Source organism: Camelus bactrianus, chromosome 13 (assembly GCF_048773025.1).
Source record: "Camelus bactrianus isolate YW-2024 breed Bactrian camel chromosome 13, ASM4877302v1, whole genome shotgun sequence".
In the NCBI taxonomy this organism is placed as follows: Eukaryota; Metazoa; Chordata; class Mammalia; order Artiodactyla; family Camelidae; genus Camelus; species Camelus bactrianus.
This window is the reverse complement of record NC_133551.1, coordinates 72,809,472-72,822,456: the sequence shown is the minus strand read 5'-3', so window position 1 is coordinate 72,822,456 and position 12,985 is coordinate 72,809,472. Positions and strand designations below refer to the sequence as shown.

Here is a 12,985-nt window from a genome sequence, read left to right as displayed (position 1 = left end):
CCCAGCCCAGCTCCCTGCCTCTCCAATTAGCTTTTTTAAGATAACTGCTTATTCCATTACTTATTACCAATAGCCTATCTTTTTGAAGTTTGAAGATATTTATGATGCTTATTTGAAATTTTCGTTGTGGCTAATCCGTTCATTCTGCTTCTTCTGATATGAGCAGTTCAGTTTATTCCCTTTGATTTATCTTATAGCTGTTTTGCTCCTTAGCTGTGTGGTTATTTTCTCATGAGCTCACATTCCACTGGGTACCATAAGTTACCTGGATGGTAACAGCTATACGTAGTGAACAAGGCTAAAACTTTGGCCCTAGTTTGTGCCCACCTGGTAAGTGCATGTATGTGCGCGTGCACGTGAGTGCGTGCATGTGTGCGTGTGTGTGCATGGAGGCATCTCAGAGGCCAGAACTGGTGACATTAAATTATAGTTCTCATGAGTCCCCATCTGTCTCCCCAACAGGTCACACTGCCCTTCAAGAAACCTTCTTGTACCCCTTCCTCAGCACTGCTCTCTTCCAAGAGCCTTTCACAGTGGTTATAATCAGCTGGTCCTTGGGGAATAGCAGAGGAGAAGGGTACGGGGGGTCAGTCTGTTATTACCTTCTATCCCAGAGCCCAACCACCTTGTGTCTCCTCACAGATTTCTCAGTTGCTATATAGTTTCTCAGTCTCTGCTTCACTTTCTATTCTGGCCTCTCTGTGGCTGAGTTCAGTGGTGTAGATTACAGCCTCTCCTAATTCGCCCAAGAACCCTGTGGTAGCTACTACAGCCGTCCCTGAGTATCTGCGGGGGTATTGGTTCCAGGATCCCTGCAGATACCGAAATCCATGGATGCTCAAGTCCCTTTCATAAAATGGTGCAGTGCAGCCGGCCCTCCGTATCCACAGATTCCATATCTGCAGATACAGAGGGCCGACTGGGTTACCTGTCTCATTCTACAGATGAAGAAACTGAAATCCAGAGGGGTTATGTTACTTGTCTGCGGCTGCACAGCTGCTAATTGAAAACACTGAGGCTCCACTATTTCTCCCTGTGTGGAAGGGCTGTACAGTGTCTTTGGAGTATTTTGTCTCAAGAAAGAAAGAAATATGGGCAAGAGCTTTGCTTCAGTTGTTTCCAAACCCCCTGGGATCCTGGGATGAATAAAGGAGGGTTGATGATGCCGATTTCCAGGAGACAGGCAGTCTCCTTTAAATCTTCCCTCCTTTTGCATTGTGTATCATTTTTTATGGTGAGTTAAATTATTTATGCTCTTTTGTTGAAAGCTAAGCACATTGGATAAATTGCCACTAATTGAAAGGTAGAAAGTGGACAGGCAGACTGGATTGTGATTAAAAAATAGACAAACATGGTAACTCCAACCCTGTGATATGTTTAAGCTCTTTTGGTGCAACCTGTGTATGTCTGTCTGTGTGTGTGTGTGTAAGAGAGGGAGGGAAGGAGGGAGAGAGGGAGACTCAGACAGAGAGGTCGGCTATTGTCAGAGCTTGTCTGATCACCAGGCCTCTCTGCTCTGGTGGGTTGATAGCCTTTGGAGATTATTTCTGTAGCTTCCAGTGTCATTGTAAAGTGAGCGTGTTACCTGTCAGCATTACATGGGTGGAAGGAAATTGCTGATGTAATGGCTTTTTGAAAAAAACCAAAACTTGAGCTCTTATAAAGAAAAACACATTATGAATACATGGGGTTAATTTTTAGCTTTAACTACAGAGTCAGTTGTTTACATAAATATTATAGATCTAAATGCTTAGCTGCTTCCTCAGAGACGCCTTGTCTTAAAGGCTATGTTTTATCATCCTTTCAAACCACGACCTACTGAGGCTGCCAGCGATGCGAAAACATTTTTCTTTTCCAGTTGATTTCTTTAGGACGACTGAGAAATACTGTGGCAGCCAAAGGGACCTCATCCTCAGTTCTCTCCACGGTTACTGCTTTGTGCCCATGAATCTCGGTTGAGGACAACATTTAATTTAGAGCAAAGCAGACCATCCTGCTGTAATGACCACTTATCTCAAAACTTTGTGCATTTCCATTTAAATGGCCAATAAAGAGGGGAGGGGAGGGGAGGTAAAATGAATAAAGTTGGTGGATTGGAGGACACTCACTGGTAACTTCAAGATGCTCAGAGTATAAACTGGGTGTTAAGAGATGAAGGTTCAATTCCTACAGAGAAAAATGTGGGCTCTTTTGTAGATAGGACTAAATTCAAACCCCAAATCCCAACTTCCCCGTTTGCTAAGTTGCCTGGGAACTCAAACAGTCAGGAATGTAGCAATTGAGGGAAATAAAAATCTAATTCTTAGTCCTTACTCATTTTCCTTTTGAGAAAATTGAAGACAGAGTCCCCATTGAAGGAGGAAAAAAAGGAAACGAACCTTTAAAAAAGATAAGCAGCTTCTGTTTCTCTGATTGCCAAGAGAGGACCAAGAGCCTGACACTACTGCCAAGTAACCTCTTTAGCTATAAACTAAATATATCATCTTTCCTCTTTTTACAAATTGCATCTTCTTGTTGAAGTGCACACATTCTTGGCTGTGATGCAGGTATGACCTAATTTTGATGTAAAATGTGTGGGAGAATGAACTTTTAAAGTAATGCTTCTGAAGCTGAGATGTTTGCCACTGGGAGGATGAATTCGGTTGGATCACCCAGCATGTGACCCTGCTTTGGATGGAATTCCAATGTTTGTTCTTCTTTTGTTTTTGTTAGTTAATACTTAGTGAGTGTCTGTTTGTTTGATGTGTTATGAGGCGTATACAAGGCTGTGCTGAAGAGCATGGGGTTTAGAGCCAGATGTCCATGCATTTGAATCCCAACTTTACCACCACTTATTAACTGTGACCATGAATAAATTGCTTAATCTCTGTATGAGTTTTCTGTGGCTGCTGTAACAAATGACCACAAACTGGTTGACTTAAAAGAACAGGACTTTATTAGCTCACATTTCTGGAGGGCAGAAGTCCAAAATCTGTATCATTGGGCTGAAAAATCAAAGTATTATCCCAGCTGGGCTCCTTCTGGAGGCTCTGGGGGAAAATCTGTCCCTTGCCTCTTCCAGGTTCAGGAGGCTGCTTCCTTGGCATTTGGCTGCGTCACTCCTGTCTCTGTCTCCGTGGCCACACAGCTTTCCCCACTTTCGTACGTACAGTCTCTGTATCCCTCATATAGGGATACACGTGATGGCATTTAGGGCCCATTTTGATAATCCAGGATAATCTCCCCATTTGCATCTAGAAAGACCCTGTTTCCATATAAGGTAATATTTACAGGTTCTGGGGATTAAAACCTGGTATTGCTGGAAGGCCATTTCCCAGTCTCCACAACCTCTCTGAGTTTCCTTATATGTGAATTTGTAGCAATGAGAGTACCTGTTTTATAGACTGAGGATCAAGTGAGATAATTAACATACAGTGCTTAATATAGTTCTTGGTTAATAGTCAATGCTCAATATGAACTTCTATCATCACTGTATCACCATCATCATAACCAGCATCTAGTTAAATTCTTCGTCTCTCTGGAGCAGAAGGAAAAAAATCCTGTAAGTACAGAAGGCTAAGATATTAGATCTTGAACATTCTTTTTATTATTTATTTATTTATTTTTGGTGCGGGGAGGTAATTATATTTATTTATTCATTCATTCATTCATTTATTTAAAGTGGCGGTACTGGGGATTGAGCCCAGGACCTAGTCCATGCTGAGCAATACCCTCCCCCCACAGAACTTGAACATTCATTAGAACTCATCTACTCTGATTGTCATATTTAATGATCAAAAGCTGAAGTCTAGTGATACTGACTTGCCCATGATCCTGCAGCTAGGATGAAGCAGATGTATTTCATCATAACATTTTAGATACTGTGACACTGTAATCGGTAGACAGGGAAACAGAGGAGGGAGAGAGAGAGAGAAGAGAGTGAATGAGCTTGTTTTTGACCTGACAGGATGATTGATGGCTTTATTATTATTAATATGATGATGCACTGGACATCGTGCACAACATGAAGACCAAATTAAGTATTATCTTCACTCCTGTTTTAGAGATGAGAAAACTGAGGCTTTTGGGATCAAGGACAGATAGCAAGTCACAGAATTAGAATCTAAACAGTTTGATTGTTAAGGCCAGGTGCTCTCAGCCCCTCTCCACTCCCTTGTTCCAGGAGACACTTTCTCTCAGCATCAATTATATATTCATCTCGAGTGGTTGTGCTCTGAGCAACAGTAACAAAGTGCAGCTCCTGCAAGGCTTTGTCTATGAGAGCTGGAGTTTTGGGGCAAAATACGTCTTCAGGATGGACTCCCTGGACTGAGGATTTGGGAATGGGGAGATAGGATCGGCTGAGATCTCATGACTGCAGAGCCCCATTCACCAGGACATTGTGCTCCCAGCTCTCTGTTTTGTCTAGAATGTCCCCATTCTCGTGTCCCAGGGGTCCCTCCTGGCAGCTGGACTCTCTGGCACTGTAAGGGAGCCCATTTCAGACACCATCTTCTGCCCATGTGTTCCGGGGCCATCTGTCCCTGGCACAGCAATTGCCAGAAATAACAATTTGGTTTCTTTAATGCATGGCTCTAAGACCAGTTAATTGATACAAGGTTGTTCCTAATTAGTAAAAATGCTTGTTACAGAAAAATGAGGCGTAAACTGCAATTCAGAAGAGGGGAATCTACGCAGAGGATTCTGATCTGGTTGAAATGATGGATCCCCAGTCATGACCAGGGGAAAAGCCAGACAGGCTGATTACAGCTGACTGCTTTTGCAGAGAGCTGACAGCTGATTAAAACAAAATCTTGCAGTAATCATTGGAAGCTAAGAGAATACATCCAACTAAAGTGTCCCATTCTTTTAGTCTTTACAAAAATATCAGTGTTCTGGTCTTAATTTACTACATCTGCATAGATTGTTTGGTATATACTGTGTGGTCCTCAGGGCCAGGCTGATCTCAGCAATTGTGCTACCCTGCATTGTGTTGTATATATTGTTAAATTGATTTTCATTTTACATTTAAGTGAATTGAGCATTTGAGGAAAGGGGGAAAAATGACACCAATGATTGTGCTACTGCCTTTAAGGACTTTAGAAAATGTGGTCCAGGCAGAGACTTTTTTCTTTCAGGACTGTCTAGAAGAGTAGAAACTTAATTTCAAAGGTGTCAGTTTTGCGCTACTCAACATGTTTTTGAAATTACTTTTCTAGAATTGTGTTTATATCTTGCAGTATGATTTTGACTATTCTAGACAATTACAGAATTCAGTTTTTGTATTAGCTTAGTTTTTGGAGATAGCTAAAAGTCATTTGGATCCAAATGTTGTCAGAGAGCTAGGTTTTTCGAGATCTTACATATGCTCTTTAAAAGTTTAACCTTTTTGGAATAAGCCTCGCTTTTCCTAGCATTGCAATCCCCCATTTCCAATTTGTTCCCACCAATCTCATTAGCTAAAGATTGAGGCAGTCAAAGTTGTTAGAATTAGCAATGAATTAAGAGTAAAGAGATATTGAATGCAGGCCTGAGGAACTTTCCTATGAGTAAGATGCTTGAGTTTTATAACATCTATTTTGGCTGGCTTTCTTTTCCTTCCTTCTGGATTCTGGGTAGTTGAACCACAAAAGAAAAAAAAAATTAGTCCTTGGCAAACTAGAGGTTTGCTGTGCTCATCAATTTCCTGACTGGGTGGACTAACCAGTCCTAAAATATCTCCCAGTTCTGATTCTCTGATTCCAAATAACCTCAGCATAAGAGGTGTCACTGTATATTAATATTAATGAGTTAAACCAAATTGCATTCTAAGTATTCACTGAAAAAAAAAACAAAGCACTTTTATTTTGAATGCCATATTGTTGTTATTTAATACAGTCTTTAATACAATCTGTACATATGTACTTATATCAAATAGACGTTAAATAATTAATATTTACAAGGACTTTGTGTCAAAAACACAGATCTTTTCTACTTCAACATGGTAACCTCCTAGGTCCAAAAACATAAGCAGTTTCTATTTTTAAATGTGCAACATGACTCAAGTCCATGTGTTACCTGATCTTGGTTAAAATAACCGGAAAGTGATTCTCTTTATGGACATGGATAGTTCTGCAGAGGAATGCAGTCTTAATTCCCTCAGAAACGAAAATGGGCTCTTCCTACATTTTTGTCAGTGCAAGTGGTGGTGTGCGGCAGTTTTGAATGAATACGGACTCTGAGTCAGGAAGGCCAATTGTTTGGCCAAGATGCGGTGGCCTTTTACATTGCAGGCTGTGAGACCAGTGCATGTTAAAAGCAGGTCAGAGAGAGGATTATGTCTTATGGTCTCCCGCCCACTCAGTCCCTCATGCTTGGCCCAGCTGTCACCGGTCAGCCTCTCTGATCCAGCTGCTGACCCAGCCTGCAGAGGATTACGGGTGGGGTTACAGCTGGGATGCCTGTGGACAGATAACTGGTTTTAAATGGCAAAATGTTTTTTCACAGGCAGTAAAGCATAGAGACTAACATAATGGTACCCACTCACGTATCCACCACCCAACTCTACCAACATGCCCATCCTCGTGTCATTTTTTTTTTTCAAGAAATAAAATATTACAGAAGAAGTGGCTGCTTCCTATGTCCTGCATCCTGATTCCTTTCTTTTCTCTCTGCTAGGATAACCTATATTCTGAATTTGGTAATTATCATTCCCACACGTTTTCAACTATATATGAATATAGTCCTAAAATATAGTGTTCTGTGTATTTATGTATAAATGACATTTTACTGCATGCTTTTTTTTTTTTTTTTTTTTTGCTCAGTTTTATGTTTTTGAGATTTGGCCACCGCACTGCCTATTTACCTACTGTTTCTCAGCCCTGTATCCACCCTTCTATAGTTTGTATTTCTCAAGCTCCTTTGTCCCAGTTGGTTTTCCTTTGGGTTCTTCCTACAGTTTCTAGTCTCTGAGTTATCATCCTTTCTCCTTTTTTTCTCTTTCACCCTGGAAGCATCTGGATAACCAATCCCTCTCTCCTCTCCTGTGTTTGTAATAACTATCATGGTTTCTGTCTCCTGAGTGGGCCCTGAGGGCTGTAGGTGCGTGTTAACTGTACCTCTGGGTCAGTTGTTTTTTACTGCTGATAGTAGTCTGTTATATGACTACATCACAATTTTTCCATCCATTCTCCTGGCGACGGACATTTCCATTTCTCCCTGTTACAAACAATATTGGAAACACCATTCTTATACCTGTTCCCTTAGCTACCTAGGCAAGAGTTTCTCTAGGGAAGAGGAATTGCCCAGTGAAAGGGCTATGCTCATCTTCCATTTGCCTAGATGTTAACAGAATTGTACCATTTCACTCCCTGTTCTCACTTGGTATTGTTACACTTTTCTTTTTTGGCAGTTAGATGGATGTGGTATGGTATCTCATTTCCAGTGAGTTAGGTGTCTTTTCATTCCTTCCTCTTTGAATTTTCTACTCATACATTTTGCACATTTTTTTCCCCTGCGAGGTTATTTTTTTAAAATATTGATTTGTATGATTGTATATTAATTGGATTTCTTTATATATTCTGAATACTTTGTTGGTGATATGTGTTGCAAGTATTTTTCCAGTCTGTTTTTTTGTTTGTTTGTTTGCTTTGTTTTATGATATCTTTCATTGTATAGAAGTGTTTTTTTTTTTTTTTAATTATAGTCAAATTCATCAGTCTTCTGTGGTTAGTACTTTTTTTTCTCTTTTTATCTCAAGGCCATAAAATAGTTTATATTTCCTACTAAAACATTTAAAGCTTTGCTTTTCTAAAAAAAAAAAAAACCCACAAAACTTTGCTTTTCTGATTTAGGTTTTCAGTCCACCTGAAATTTATTTTTTGTATGGTATGATGTAAGGATCGTGTTTTTTATCATATAGTTAAGCAATTATTCCAGCTTCATTTATTATCATTTATAGTTTATCATTTTTCTTCTGATTTGTAATGCCAGTGCTGTCATATGTTACATCCCCATACGCGTGTAGTCTGTTTCTGGACTCTGTATTCTGTTCCATTTCTGTATTTGTATATTCTGTGCCAATGCAACAGAATTCTAATTAGCATGATGTTACAGAAAATCTTGCTAACTTATGAGCAAATCCCCACATCTCATTCTTCAAAATTGCTATGGCTATTCTTGGATTTGTTTAGCATATGAATTTTTTAAATGGACATGGGATAGGTTTATCATTTGAATTTTACCATCACCTTGTCAAATTCCATGAAAAATCCTGTTGAAATATTCATTGAAATTATGTTAAGTTTATAGGTTATCTTGGAAAGAACTGACATCTTTATAATATTTTCTTCCTATCCCAAAATAAAAAAATACCTCTCCATTTATTTAAGAAGACTTCTTTTTTAATGTTTCATTAATACAATTGTATAACTTTCTTCCATTTGGGTCTTGCTCATGTTTTGTCAACTTATCCTTAAATATTTAATAGTTTTAATTGCTATTTTTAATGAGATGTCTTTCAATCACATTTTCTAGTTGGCTGTTCCTAACGAAATGGAGCACTTTGGATTTTTGTGTATTGATCTTGTATCCAGAAACCTTATTAGTTGTAGTAGTGTGGCTGTGTGCATCACATTAATAGATCTTCTGATCTTCTTTCTTTGTATTCTAGGGATAACTCTACTGGGCCATGGCTAAATTCAATTTTCTAGTACTTTACAACTTTTGAGAGGTGCCTTTGTACAAAATCTGTAATCAGAGAAAGTGAAGGGCTCTGCTGAGTGACTTAATCTGTCAGACAGGCAAAAGGCTTATAGAGAGCAGGCTGTTTTGGTCTTGAAACCTAGAACAGCCTTATCTGCCTCTATTGACCCTTCTCTGTGTGCTTCTGCTTAATTTTTCTAGTGCTGATTACCACCACATTCCCTTCACTGTTTTAGATTCTTTTTCATTTGAGCTCCATTGAGAGCTCCAACAGTATTAGCTACCATCCAGGTTTTTGTAACTCTCCATGGTGCTTATCAGAGTACTTATGAAAAGAGCCTTTTTTTTTTTGGAGAAAGTTGGTGTCTACTGATGAATTGATGAGCTTTTTTGTTTATTAACTCATTGTAATTTCATTTTTGCTTTGGCCTTCAGGAAGCTAGGAGCTGAGTTTTGTGCTCAGTGGTGGCACATTCCGTTGACTCTGTTATTTAGTATTATTTTTCTTTCTCTGTATTCCCCTTATTCATACAGCACCCTACACATACAGCCTTTTATAACTTAAAAAAGTTATTATTAACTTTACTCCTACTTCAATGCTATACAGTTTTATTGCCTGTATGTTTCAGTGTAATCTGTGTCAAATCCTTTTGTGGATAGGTGAAGTTTAAATTCTAAATGAAATGAGAAATGTTCAATAAATGTTGACTGAATGGGGAGTATGAAGACTTTAGTGTAGTCATCAGTGTAGAAAATTAATTTTGATGTTTTAGCGTCTATGCTTATAAATTAGGCTTTTTACATCCAATACGTATTGAACTCAGGGGGAAAAATATGATTTTACTTTCAAGTTCTGCTAGTAAATCAAAAAGCATTTCACAGCCTTGTAGAACAGTGGAGCTTGGCATGTAATTGCACATATTACAGTTGAATTAATATTTTGTTAAGTGCTGAGTGGGACCTCTCATGAACATTTGTGGGCTTTTTCTTTTGAGCTGCACCTAAATCTGATTTTTAAAAAATCGTTACCAGAGCGCTTGTATTCTCCAGCTTTCTAAATTCCAACAACCCTCCTTCAAGGGCATCTCCCAGAGGGGAGCTCGGTTGGTTAACTCCGGGGAGATAGAAAGCATTTTGTTCCTTTACTCACGGCCCTTACTCGGTCTCCCAAGGAGACAAGCAGAATGCCCACTAAGTCATGCTTTTCTATTACTCATTCCCCCTTTTTTCCCAAGGTGGCGTGTGGGAGGTGCTGTGATCGAACTCGGTAAGAATAGGCCGGGGAGCTTTCTGCGGGATAATACACTCATCCCTTTGCGTGGTTCAGCTCCGACTGCGCCGTGTTCGGCGGCTTCAACGTGTGAGATGTTTTCCAAACGGACAATGACTCCACACTCGGCCGCCTCCCACATTCATCTCGGCTCCCGGCCCCCAGACGCAAGCGTCTGGCCCCCACAGTCCCGCCCCGCCCCACTCGGCCTGGCTTTGTCCCCTTACAAGGCGGATCATCGGGTAAGCCAGGCGCGGCTGCTGCCGACTAACGCCCTTCGGGGGTCACCCGGGAGGGGACTCTGGGCGCCGCCTTCGCCCACCCCGCACCGCCGCATCCGCTCCGGCTCCTGCACCACCAGGGGGCGCCCCCGCCGTCTCCGCCTCTCCTTGCCGCACCCCTTCTCCGGCTCCCCCTGCGATTGGCCGGTCTCCTTGAGCTCTGCGTCCCGATTGGCTGTCTCTCGCGTCAGTCGCGGGCGCCGGGGCGGGCCGAAGTGACGCGCGGCTGCTGGGCTCGGGGCGGTGTCCCGTGCCGGTGGCTGCGGGCGGAGTTTCTCAAGGACCGACGCGGGGCAGTCAGACGGCGGCGGTCCTGGGAGGTGCCAACGCAAGTCCGAATCGTTCCCCGCCCGCCGCAATCGTTCCCCGCCACCGCCTGCCGGTTGCCGCGCCCCGGCCTCCCGCGCTCCCGCCCTCTGCCCGCCGCGACCCTCGATGCGGGGCTGCCCCGCTGCGTGATGGGTCTGCCCAGAGGCTCCCTGCGGCTCGCGGCGGCCGCTGCTTGCTCTGAGGAACGTCGGTGCCGGGCTCCCTGCGCCCCCGCGCGCCTTGGCGCCTGCTGACCCGGCGCCCGCCCGTCCGCCGGTCAGTCCGCAGCGCGGCTGAGGTAAGACGGGCGGCGGGGAGGGCGGCGGTTGGCGCTGTGCCGCCGGCCTGAGGAGGGGGCCGCCGGGGGGAGGGGCGGGCGGGGTCCGAGCTGGGGAAGCTCCGGGCCGGAGCCGCGACTACTGAGGGCGCTGCCCCACCGGGGTACCGGGTGGAATGGGGGAGCCTCGCCCTCGGGGGTGGGGAGCCGTCCCTGGGCCAGCAGCAAGCTCCGGGCTTGGGTCCAGCGGCCTGCCGGGTGCCCCGCAGTGCCCCGCACCAGCCCTCCGCTTCCCCTGAGCCGCCAGGCTCGGGTTGTGCCCAGCGGTCAGCCGGGCCGCCGCCGTCTGTGCGTTCCCTGGGCTCTCTGCGCACATTGCTGCTTAGCTCGGGTTTGAAGCCCCCTTTTCTTACTGCCCGCATCCCCTTTCTCCCCGCTACGGTTGGCATCGGGGCTTCTGCTGGGAATATGGGTATGCCCTTTTGCCAGATGAAGGCAGGAGCCTGCATCGCGTGGGAGGGGGGAAGCCGATGGCGCAAGGACCGGAGAGGAGCGCGATGGGAAGGGAGGGGGCTTGTTGGATGCCGGCCAGCTGCGGGAAGGCTGGTGTGGGCTCGGCGCTCGGCAGCTCGGGATTACTCTGGCAGCCATATTGGGAGGATGATCTGACAAATCCTTTAGGAGCCAAGTCCGGTTGCTGGAAGGCACCGAGTGACAGCCCTGGCAGCTTTCAGGGTGACTGGCCGCACCAGAGCCAAGTTGTGGGGGTTGGGAGGCTGCTCCAGCAAGCTAGTCATTGTTCGTGTAACACAAAACATTCCAGGCCCTAAAATCAGAATGGAACTTCAGAGTCACTTTTCCTCCTTGGTGAATTGCTAATTGAGTTTCCGAGGTAAAGTGCCTTCAGGGTTCCCTTCTTGTTGGGGTGAAATACTGTGTTTCTGTGTTCATCTTCTATGCCCAGTGCTATGGACACAGAAGCCTGATGAGGCCTTACTTGTGCAGAGGCAGAGGATTACTAAGGCCAGTTTACTAGTGTGGAGGTCTGGAATTAGTATATTGCATCGGATGGATAGATTTTCAAGGTAACTCAGCATGCTGAGATGAAGTAAACGAGTATTCTGATGGTGGGAGAGGCTTGCAGCAGTATTTCTGAGGACGCAGGTTGTCATCTTTGTGGAATCTCGAGGTAGCTGAAATTAGATTGTCAACAGATCCATTGCTCATATATCTCTTTACTGTTCTAGGCAGCTGTTCTGCTGATACTGAACATGTTGCTTTGTGTGTACATGGGTCCGTCTGAGCCCTGTGAAAGTGTAGTGATTGGATTTGAATAGCTCTTAAGAAGTGATATCATGGTGGATATTTTATTCAAAGAGTGGCAGTTTGTCAGCTTTTCTTAGTCATAATAAAATCTTAGCTTGTGTTCTCTCAGAAGTGAGGTGATGCTTTCTCATTAACTTGGTATGACTGTTGGGTTATGAGGCAAGTGAAATTGGTAATGTACCGTTTAAGGATGGAATATGAAGATTGCACACATGTTGGCATTGTAAAAAAAGATCTGGAAATGATCAATAACTGAATTCAGTGCAAGCCTGTAAATTTGTCTTTTCCTGCATCCTAGATACGGACAGGACCTGGAGAGTGCCATGCCCGCCTTCTTTGTGCCCTTTGCTTCCATTCAGACTCTGTTTCTTAATGAATAAGTTCCTACAACTTAAGTTGAACTACTTAAACATTTTCAGATAAGGTTTTGTAAGAAGTCTTAACACTTTATTTTTAATTTTTATCATTAAGCTTTCCTTTTAAAACTTGGTTGAGTCAAAAATGGCCTCAACAGAAGCTAGTGCTTTTTGCATTACATTAATATGAGTGAAATACTGAATGTCTGGTGTTAAATTCCATACTCAAATTGAGAAATATTTCTGAGTTTTAAATTATTACATTTACTTTATTAATTAAAAAAAATCTGAAGAATTGTGGCTAAATATAATTTCAGCATTTGATAAAATCAGACCTGTCTGTGAGTCTGATTTGGAGGGAAGGTTTTGAGGCTGTGCAGCTCTGCTCTGATGAATGTTTTCCCAAAATCTATCCAATTAGGTACAGCTTTTAAGCAGGCTTTACTTTTTGAGATCAGATATGAGTGCAGTTTTCCTTTTTTTTTTTCCTTTTCCTCTTTCCCAC

General features: G+C 43.1%; 1 protein-coding gene across 7 annotated transcripts in view; it reads left to right on the top strand.

Moving 5' to 3' along the window:
• The first annotated feature begins 10,398 nt into the window (after positions 1-10,398).
• The window catches only part of KIF1B (kinesin family member 1B), a 135,564-nt gene continuing 132,977 nt past the window's right edge, over positions 10,399-12,985 (top strand). The window contains exon 1 of one of the 7 annotated variants that reach the window (XM_074377450.1): positions 10,399-10,819. The gene's annotated coding sequence lies outside the window, so the exon portion shown is untranslated. The remainder of the gene's footprint in view (positions 10,820-12,985) is intronic. The other 6 variants (XM_074377453.1, XM_074377452.1, XM_074377454.1 and 3 more) reach the window with 6 other exon arrangements.